This window comes from Cololabis saira, chromosome 9, assembly GCF_033807715.1.
Source record: "Cololabis saira isolate AMF1-May2022 chromosome 9, fColSai1.1, whole genome shotgun sequence".
NCBI classification, from domain to species: domain Eukaryota; kingdom Metazoa; phylum Chordata; class Actinopteri; order Beloniformes; family Belonidae; genus Cololabis; species Cololabis saira.
Window position 1 is genome coordinate 10,591,721 of NC_084595.1, and position 11,723 is coordinate 10,603,443.

Sequence of the window (11,723 nt, forward strand, 5' to 3'; positions counted from 1 at the left end):
CCAAAACGTGCAGGACTGCGCGTTTTGGACTGTTTTCCCTTTCTCTTCTGCACCGTTCACTGCAGCAGGGCCCCCCATCACTGTGGTGGGAGGGGCCCCACGCTATGCCTGTATCCAAATCATTAAAAAAAACCTCTGGGCTAAGGGGGATGGAGTCCCTAGGTTTCACTTTTACACTTCACACAGAGTCAGAGTCAGGGGATTTCAGGGAGCACGTGGGAGAGAGTTGGGTTACATCCAGTACTCGAGTTGTAAAAAAAAAGATCAGGGGGGATGGTGGATTTTATCATATGGGGACAGATAATTTGTGCTGATTACAAATGATATAATATATTACAAATAATAGCACTGACCAAAACACCTGCAGAAATACTGCAGGAATGACATAGCAGCAGTTAAATGCAGCCTTCTGTAAGCTTTAAATATCCACTGGGCTTACATCTAATACATCAAAACACAAAAATGAAAATCAGTTTTCTGAACTTATTAATATGCCTCTGTCCTTCACAGGATAAGTAAAATGGAGCACTGCAAAAACTCAAAATCTCAAAAGAATATTTGTCTTATTTCTAGTTAAAATTTCTCATTTTAGTAAAGAAATCTCATTACACTTAAAACAAAAAAAAAAACAATTTTCACCTGTTTCAAGTAGATTTTCACTTGAAATAAGTAGAAAAATCTGCCAGTGGAACAAGATTATTTTGCTTGTAATAAGAAGATATACATCTTGTCCCACTGGCAGATTTTTCTACTTATTTCAAGTGAAAATGTACTTGAAACAAGTGAAAATTGTCAAATAAGTTATTTTTCTGGTGTTATTTTTCTGGTGATGACTCTAAATGTTGAAATAGCAGTGAAACCACATTCATTGATGAAATGACATAAGGGATGTCTAATAACAATATAACTATGCTGACGAACCTGCTCTGAGACATCTTGGACTTTTCCGAGGCATGAGAACAATCTTATCAGCTTCCCCATTTCAGGATTGTGATACGGTTGAGATGAAATGACGAGTCACTGGAAAAGTCCCCAGTTGCAAAAAATGTTGTTGATAGTTACCTAATGAATGAGACAGCTTCAGTTATCAAAAACAGAAGATACATTACATTTAAAGTCAAAGTTATTACGCCCAAAAGCACCAACATTAATCCAGATACAGACACATTGTTTATAAAACTTGACATCCCTCTAATTAGGCTTACACTTGACTGAAATGTTGTGTTGTAAACAAAATGAGTGAAGGGATTTTTGAGTCTTCACAACCTCACCCTCTTTCAGATGTGAAATCATGCTGCCAAAAAGGGAAGTGAACAGGCTCATTTGAAGGGGCTAGGACTGTGATGACAAGTGGCTACAAGCCGTGAGGTGTGTGGAAGCCCGGAGAGGAATATTATAAAAACAAACCAGGACACGACTGTAAGGGCAACAATTCCTTAAATGTTGTAGATAAAAAACGGGTGGGGCAAATAAAACAATAATGCCCGGATGAAAACAGTATGTTAAGCCCGAGACGTCTCCAAACTCGAGTCTCCCACGCTCAGCTCATCTGCATTTCCCAAGAAGATCATCGGCACTGAGGCTTGTACAGACCCAACCCAGTCTCTCAGGCCATTCCCACTAGTCTCCTCAGAAGTTCATAAGAAACTACAAAGGATATTTATTTTCTATGACTAAATTATTATTCTCTGGAAATGTCTCCCAAATAATGTTAACCATTTTAGAACCCCTTACTTACTTATTGAACCAATATATACTGTATATCCATTACAATTACACAAAGGCGAGAGGGAAAATACAAAGTGAGGTCGTTCATGTGTCACAAATGAAAAATCCAACTTAAAAGGTTAACAGCATACTTGGAAAATGAAAGTAGGATAATGACCCCTGCCCACCCATATCTCGCTACATTACAAATCAACAAAAACAACCAACATATGTTCAGAAAAAGAAAGGAAAGAAAACTAAAAGAGAAACAACCCCATGCATGCCTGCCTGTATGCAGAGGGATGGATTCACAACACATACAAAAAACAAAAACAGAACAAATGACGAAGAGCAGATGACACATGTATTGACATACACACAGGCGCACAGACACACACACACACACACACACACACACACACACACACACACACACACACACACACACACACACACACACACACACACACACACACACACACACACACACACACACACACACACACACACACACACACACACACACACACACACACACACACACACACACACACACACACACACACACACACACACACACACACACACAGACATACACAGCCATGCACACAGACACACACACAGAGCTGCAGGGGAAGGAGGTATTCCAATTAAACACAGAGGGGTTACTGATGATGAGGGTCAGAGGGAAACCTCAATAAGCCCCTCAAAGATTCTACTTCTGTCTGCCAGGTGTAGATAGTTTTTCCGTGGCACCATGAATACAAGCAGTTGACAGTTCAATATAAACCACATCTAAGAAAGTGAGAATCCAGTGTCTAAGATTAAGTGTCTGGGATGGTTTCCATCTTGTGACAACTAGCTTTTGGGCGGCCGTGAGACCAGTGAGGAAGATGCGCCTGTTCAGTCTAGATGTGTTCAATTCTGATAGATTGTTCAGTATCAGAACAGGCACGCTCGTTGGGACTGGTTCTCCCACCATATTTGACAATGTCGAACCTACGTCACACCAGAACTGTGTCACTGGTGGGAAATCCCACATATATGCAAGAATGTTCCAGGGCACTTGAGATTACAAAATGAGCACAAAGGAGAGTCAATCAGTTTCACTATAAAGAGCTTGTGAGGAGTTAGATAAGTTCTATGTACAAAATTAAAATGTATCTGTTGGCGGTTGGGATTACGTGATGCTTCCTTTATACTAACCCAGACATCCCCCCAGTCAAACTCCGGGTCCAAAGCAGGAAAATCTTGTCTCCATAATCCATCCAGTAGTAATACAGGGTATGAGGATTCTAAAATAAATTGGCACAACGCAGATACCATACCTTTGGTCTAAGATTGCACCAAGAACAATTTGGCCAGGGGATGAATGGGTAAAGGTTGCTGCCAAGGTACTCCATAAGCTTTCATGGCTGATCTGGGGCCTCATTTATAAAGCTTGCTTGCGCACAAAACAGGGCTTGAAAGATGCGGACGCCACCTTTTATGTAAAGGTTTGGATTTAAAAAGAAAAAACTAACCAAAAAATCTGCGTATCTCTACGGCAACCCTGACCCTCCCGTAGGAACTTACTTAAGATATGGGGAACTGGCGATACAGACTGTGAGGTGGTGAAATGAAGCCAGATTCATGTCATACTCTTAATAATGTCATCACATATCAGACTTATAATATAATAGCACTGATCGTGTCCCTCTGTGTTTGAAGCTCAGCGTCAGTCAGGACGCTCAGCTGCTGCTGGAGCTGCAGCCGCGGTGAGTGGGCTTGCCACCCGTCCCTTGAAATACGGAATTGTTACGTAATTGGGAATTAAAATTTATATAAAAAGTTTATTCCGTATTTCACAATCGTCCCATGCACGTCCGTCACACACGCACACACTAGTTAAGCCTAATTATGCCTAAATAATGGTTCTGCGTTAAATCGACGCAGAGCCTACGCCGTAGGGTTACGCCGTAGGTTACGCGGCGGCGCGCCCTGTATGGTGCGCGGGCCGCCTACCCCGTATGCTCTGCGCCGATTTAACGCGGAACCATAAATCAGCCTTGAGCAGCACTGGGGAGGAGGTCGTCCCGTCTTCGCACAGGGTGCGTTGATGATTTGCAATTACAGACTGAGCCTACCGTTAGTTCTTAAACTGTAAAAAAAGGGGGGGAGACAAAAGCATGAGTTTGAAAAGTGGGGGGGACATGTCACCCCTGTTCCCAGTGGGAATTGCGCCCTTGCGCCTCACGGCGTTTTATTTTCACTCGCTTTATTTTATACTATTTATATACTATTTATACTTTTACTGTGACCACCAAATAATGTGGTTTTCCTGTCCTCCACCTCATCCTCAACATTTCAATCTAAGTCTCCGTGAAATTCAGTGGCACGGTGGCTCGACACGTCTCATTCATCCTGACGCCAAACAGGCTGCAGGAAGCCACTGCGCATGCTCAGCAAGCTCATTCATATGCAAATACTACTTTGCATTGCCCTTTTAAGGTATGAAGTGGGCATGTAGAAGGCGGGATATGAGGTGGATTCAGCTGCGCAACCTTCCAGCTGGACTGTGATTTATAAAGCGAACATTGCGTGCAAGTGTGCATGCACGCGGTTTTATAAATCCGGATTTCTTTTTGCGCCCGCCATTTTCGGCTTTTGGGTGTACGTGCACTTTTAGTATGAATTCTACGCACTCCTTTATAAATGAGGCCCCTGATCTGGTGTCAGTGTACAAGTCTTTGAGATACCGGATATGTGTATTGGTCCAATGTGATTGAGTTACAGGTCTTCCTCCAATCAGGAGACCTTTGTTATTGAACAGAGGGGAAAGTAATGCCAATTACAGGAGATCTTACACTGTTTTTCTACCAAACGCCATGTTCGCATCACATTCGAAATTAAGGGGCCAAAACGTAGCATGGTTTGTTTGTCAGAGATATTAGAGAAAAGGACATCTTCTAAGCGCCAAGGTAGAACCATTTTCTCCTCTAACCTGCGCCAAGATACTGGTGTGGCAGGATCGCGCCACGTAACAATAGGGCGGAGCACAAATGACCAAAAGTAGAATTTAAAATTAGGCAGTGCTAAATCACCATCTTCTCTATTCTTCTGTAACGTAGATGATTTAAGTCTGGGGGATTTATTATTCCAGATAAAGTGAGATATGTCCGAATGTAGTTTCTACCAGTAATCCGAGGGAGGGCACAGTGGAATCATAGAGCCAATAAAATGGATTCTTGGTAGAATATTCATCTTCACAATAGCAATTCGGGCCTGGAGGGAGGTAGGAAGGATAGCCCACCTATCCATATCACTTTTTACAGTTGTATGCATTTCCAGAAAATTAAATGTTGTTATGCGATGTAGAAAGAGAAAGATTTTAATTCCAAGGTATTTAAAGTGTTGGACAACGGGGATATGATCTCGGAGAGTTATTCAGAGGGAGAAGTGCAGATTTGGACCAATTGATCTTAAATCCAGAATATGAGCCATACTCCTCACAAACTGATAACAAATGTGGTATTGATTGGTTTGGATTTTCCATAAAAACTAAAACATCATTTGCAGAAGCAGATGTCCTTAATTCGCCAGTAAAAACAATACCATGACATATAAAAGAAATAATGGGACTGTTAAAAAAAAACTAAATAAACACAACTCATGCAGTGTCACGACATTTCTTTTCATCCAGAGTTGTGCAATCTCTTTTGACTAAATCTGGAGTCGGACTGCTGTGTAAAGTGTTCTCTTACGGTGTCTATAATTCATGAATGAAAAATACATCTCACGCACTCTCAAGCACTGTTTCACAATGTCAGCCACTTAATCCTGACATTGGAATAAGATCACCCCCGCAGAGTAAAGATTTCTTGCACAACTTCACTTACTTCCAAGGTCCACGGAGGAGACGAAAGTCCCAGGAAGCCGAGACTCTAGGAAAACAGACATGTTTCAGCTTGTGGGCTTCATCTGGGTCGTATGAAAATAGTCAGAGCAGTATTTAGACAAAGCAAATACAGAAAAAGAAAAAAACAGATTACAAGTCATCGGATCAGCCAGTTCTATATAGATGTGACGTCACTGATCAACACCAAGAAAACAAAAGATTATTGTTCCTGAAATGACTGAAAATGGATATACTTACCATGAATGCTAAATACCAAATAATTGGTACAAGCTCAATATAATGCATCTCTTATAGAAATGTAAGTTGGTCGCCACTTGTTCCGTGTAAATAGTTGTGATTGGGAGAGGTACCAACCACACCTCATCACAGATCATTTGTGGAGTAAACACGTATGGCTGGACGCCCCATCCATCCTATAAAACATTTACCACTCAGTCAACTGCAGATTTCCCAGCAGATCGTAATGAGGACTAGGCCTGGGGATCGATTCAAATGTCAAGAATCGATTCGTTTCCGATTCTTAAGATTCAGAATCGATTATCAAGATTTGATTTGATCTGATTCAATTCGAGTCCAATATCGATTTGGGTTAGTGTTATTAAAACAGTTTTTTGAACTGTTGCATGAATTATATGACTGTGTAGTTCTGCAACATATTAATACTAGTATTATATTGAGATTCAACAGCAAGTATTGGCAGCTAATGATGCTGTAAGGACCAATCACCTCCCAGAATGCTGATAGAACTGCTTTCAGAAACATCATGTGGGTCAGAATTACCAAACAGATCCAGGCAGCAAACAGAGACGGATGAAATCGCTTGTATTTTTTCCCACATTCCGTTTAAATTTTTTCCATTTTCGAAAAATTTCGGTTTTTAATTTTTGAGAATTTGGTTTTTAGCATTTTATGCAAATGTAACCCCAAGACAGTATATAAAGTAATGAAATATAGACAATTTATGCAATTATAACTGAAAACTTTCATATTTTCATACCTTTAAACATATTTAAAGGCAAAAACATGGCACCAGTTATTCTTGTGTCCAACAAAACATTCCTTTTTTTGGGCATAAACAAAAAAATAACAAAAGTTGTAATGTAATGATGAAAAAAAATCGATCTTTAGACATACGAATCGAATCAACACAGGCCTAATGAGGAGATAATAGGTGTTTTCCACAGAAAACAGTTCAGCTTCCTGATGCTTGGGATGAGGCTGTTCATTAGGGTGGTGGTGCTGGCACGGATGCTCGTACCGTTTCCCAGAAGGCCAGATGCTGAAGAGTCCATGTGATGGGTGGGGGTGTGAGGGGGGGTGGGGGGCACACAATGCTGGATGCTTTGTTGTAGATGTCCACGAGGGAGGGGAGTGAGATGCCAGTGATGTGTTTACTATGGGTTGCAGGGTCGACGGTGGGTGCTGAATCCAGCTCCTTCTCCTAAAACTATGGCATTATTTTCCTGTCATTATTCAAGTGAGTCACACAATGCACAAATGGAAATCATTTATAATTTTGCATTCAATTCTTTTCTTTGCCTTTAAAGCAACACTGCGGGTTTTGGGTTTTTGGAGCCCCCTACAGGTCTGTGGCGGTATCACACCGTTGCAATGAACTGAGCTGTCCAGCTGAAGTTCATGTGGTTTTGTTTACCAACCTGGGAAGAATAAGAAACACAGAAACTACAGAAGAAAGGAAGATGTGACTGGCAAGGCAAAGTAATAATTTATGTAGTAGCAATGTTTTGTACAGCTAAGCTAAACTTGATTGAAACCATAAATAGAATAGAATAAGCTTTATTGGCCAAGTATGAACATGTCAGACAGGGAATTCGTTTTAGTTTTCACTCACTGAACCCAGATTTAAGTAGTTACAAAATGTGGATTATGGAAGTTAAAGGGGACCTATTATGGCATCTAATACCTATTTTAAACAGGCCTTGAATGTCTTAAAAACAAGCTTTCGATTGTTTTTGCTAAATAAATTAGAAATTCAGCCTCTGAGCCATGTCTTTATTTTCCCAGTCTCTAACCTCATTATCTATGCAGGATTCTGAGTTGGTGGGGCTATGATAATGAGGCTCTGTGCTGATTGGCTGCCTGAATGACGCGATACACCGCTACGAAAAAATGCCGGAAGCTCCGGCCGGGGGAGTTACACCGTAACTTACTGCATGCAATGCGAGCGAGCGTCAGCGACAAAATCAATTCCATTGCTTTATTTTCTATTGGACAGTCCTAAGTCCGCGCCGTTTTGAGCTGAACATTTGTCGGACGCCCTGCTTCTATTTTCTTCCCATCGCTCGCGTTGAAAGCCGGTTGAAAGCGCTGTAGGAAACGGTCATGGATGAGGAACGGCTAATCCAGTTAGTTGAAATGAGAAGTTATCTCTATGATTCCTCCTCATTTCACTACAAAAACCTCAATAAAGTGGCAGCTGCTGGAGGGAGATGGACAGAGAGCATCCAATGTCACGCAGTGGGACGCGATAGTCGGACGCTCGCATGCAGTTAGGACACAGTGTTTAGTTGTGGGCGTGGTTTGCATTTTGGTTACGTAACGAAAGGGAGCAGAATCTGAACGGCTCGTAGATCCACATCAGACTGGACGGCTCATCCGGGCGGCTGTACAGACACTGCAGAATTTGGTTGCTTTCCTCCTTCTCTGAGTTGGCAGGCTGAGGGGAGACCACTTTATATATGTTAAAGCAAGAAAAAAACATGTTTTTCATAATAGGTCCCCTTTAAAGTTATTGAGCTGCACTGGTTATTACAAGTTATGTAGGTTTTCAAAATGTCCAAGTCTTATTTGAACAGATTTCAAACATTGACCAGCTTATGATGGTACATGAAAATATTCACAGTCAGAAAACAACATGCAGGGATGCATTCGAGTCTGTAATGAGCTGCAGATTGCAGTATTACACACACCATTAGCGGGATTGTACGCTCCATTAATGGGTTCATTTTTATGTTGGACAAAGTTTAATGCAGGTAAAGTAAGAAAAAATATGAAGTTTAATCTTCTACATATGACTGGTATATTGCTATGCTGTGTGATTTTTCTTCTCAAACAACTTCCCTTTACCATGGCTTTAGTTCATTAATCTGATGGTTATTGTGGGGGGGTGGAGGCAGCAGGGAGGAGCTGCAACCACAGCAGGGAGATGGAGAGGTCCTGGGGAGGCTGCAGACGCTAAAATTATGCTGAAATGCAGGTTTGTTTATTTTTTGAAAATACTGTCTCATAACTATGCTTACATTATACTTTTGGTGCAAATGATATGATCTATATGTTACGGTGGCGGACGAGCGCCAAACGCACTGCAACGGCCTATCACAACCAATCACAGTGTTTACATCCATTACGATACGTTTCTTTATTATATTTTACACCAGACGATACAATATACACGTTGTACAGTGATATAAACATCGTATATAAATATAGTCAGATAAAAATCACATTACTGTTCCCGCTGTATGTTTAAACCATGGATGTAAACACTGTGGTTCAGTCAGCTGTTCGGTCTCGGCCGAGAGCGCCCCCTGCAGGTTTGGAGCACTTCCGGTTGTAGTGACCGGTTATGTAGCGTTTTTCTTTTGAAGATGGTTTCTTGTTTTATATCGTTTTGTGCTTTGCATCGTTTCTCTATTTGCAGCGCGTTTGATGATGCTGCATTTGTCTTTGTTTTTTGCAGCACGTTTTTTCATTTACACCACGTTCCTCTTTTTGTACCTCGTTTTGAGTTTGTGAATTTGAATCGTTTCTGTACTTGAAGCCGTTTTCCTTAACTGAGACGCATTAGGCCATTGCAGTGCGTTTGGCTCTTTTCGGCCACCGTAATATGTTGTGGTTTTTTTCAAATCTTTTTTTGACAAAACTGCAATTGTTGAGAGGGATTGACTGCTGCAGGTCCAGGAGAGACCACAAGGCCTGACGTGTGATGTTGTGACGTTCTCGGTTGTTCCTCTGACACCAGAATTCACATGTGGACAACTTCTGGTAGACAAGCATAGCTGACAGGCTTCAGGCTTTTTCCTAAACTACTGCTGTGTTTGGTAAATAAGGAACATTTCTGACCCAACTAATCAATATACTGGTATCAAGTTGCATCACTTTATATTAAAATGTGTGTATATAAAATCATGCAACTGTCATACTTCAAGTATTTGCAATTTATTACAACTATTCACTAGAGTCTTTTCTTCAGTCTTTGTCTCTTTATGTACATATTCCAATACAAACAATGTGAAATCAACGATCAGCTCATTTCTTTCTACGAGTTTGGACACAGTGAGCGTTGAATTTAAAGATCACCTTCTCCCCCAGAAACATGGCGTCTGACGAGTTCACAGGTTGTTGGCGTCTGTGTTGGAGTCATAAACCCAAGTGCTCACTTTTATTATGGTAAGGTCTTCTTTAGTCTCAATACTCTTGGATTTTCACCAGATGAATTAGATAAATTATCAGTGTTTACTGTGTGATTTTGAATTTTAAAGCACCACCTCATGCATTAATTTCAAACGTTTATGATAAATGGTCATCATGCACGTGGCTTTTTTTTTGTCATTCACAAAGACCCCCATATGAAGGCATGGATAGTGCTTGGAGCCCACAACTGCACCACTGGATTGGGTGAGAGCTGCTCTCATGTGTCAGCTGTCTTGGTCGCTTGTTTTATGGCATGAATCCGTTCTTCTCGCCTCTCTGGATGTTTACGATGTTTACGCATGCTGGGAATTCTGACGTCACGGTCCGGAGCTCTATAATCTCTTTTAAATGTAGTCTTACTTTCTTCCTTGAGCTCTCTTCACCAGGGTGATGCATGACAACAAAATGAGTACCGGTCAGATTATGTAATTTCCTCCTCCATCAATGCAACAGGAAGCCAATAATCCTTAGTCCAAGTTTGTTTTAATAAAATGTACATGTTATTTTAATAATCAACTCTAAAGTTAAAAGAAAAAAAAAAGTAAAATACAAAATTACAAATAATTCTGGGTGAAAATAACTGAAGCCTTCTGTAGGGGGAGTCTGTGAATAAAACAAGCGCACCCCAATAACAAAAAGATGTGGCAATTTCATTGGTCAGGAATTATGTGGTTATCTATTGGTTGGCAGACTTTTGACAGCGATGTTGCAGAACAACCTGAGAGTGAAGAGAAAAATCTGGAGAACAAATTTCAAGAGCGAGCAGAAAAAACCTGAGAGCCTGAGGGGTTGCAGCTGCAGAGAGGGAGGTTTTTTTGAGCGGCCGTGGATTTAAGAGAGCAATATCTAAAAGTGAAAACAGACTAATCCTCCAAATGTAAACAGTATGCTCTTGATTAACGACAGGAAAATAACACCATATGATGCTCCCATCACTTCACGGCAAAGTAAAGCTGGACTCAGATCACAAGACTGAGATTGCTTGTGTTATTCTCAATGGTTCAAATCAAGGCTGCTGAACTACTTTTGCTTTTGCTTTTGAAGATGTTTCACCCTCCATCCTGAAGGCTTTTTTAAAGTTCAAACTGAGGAAGTAGAAAGCAGCCTCCCAACCACAGTTGTGGTGCCATATACAGGACTGTCTCAGAAAATTAGAATATTGTGATAAAGTTCTTTATTTTCTGTAATGCAATTAAAAAAAGAAAAATGTCATACATTCTGGATTCATTACAAATCAACTGAAATATTGCAAGCCTTTTATTATTTTAATATTGCTGATTATGGTTTACAGTTTAAGATTAAGATTCCCAGAATATTCTAATTTTTTGAGATAGGATAATTGAGTTAGCTTAAGTTGTAAGCCATGATCAACAATATTAAAATAATAAAAGGCTTGCAATATTTCAGTTGATTTGTAATGAATCCAGAATGTATGACATTTTTGCATTACAGAAAATAAAGGACTTTATCACAATATTCAAATTTTCTGAGACAGTCCTGTATTGGAAAAAACAACCAAAAAACAACCTACAAACAAAACAGAACTCGCCTCCTCTTAAATCTGCCTCTGTTCTACTTTGAAAACCTCACACAGGTGGAGTGGAGGCAGCACATCCCACTGTGATTGCACACGCGATCCCTAGTCCAGTCTGACCTCTGCTCTGTTTCACTACCGATTTCCCGC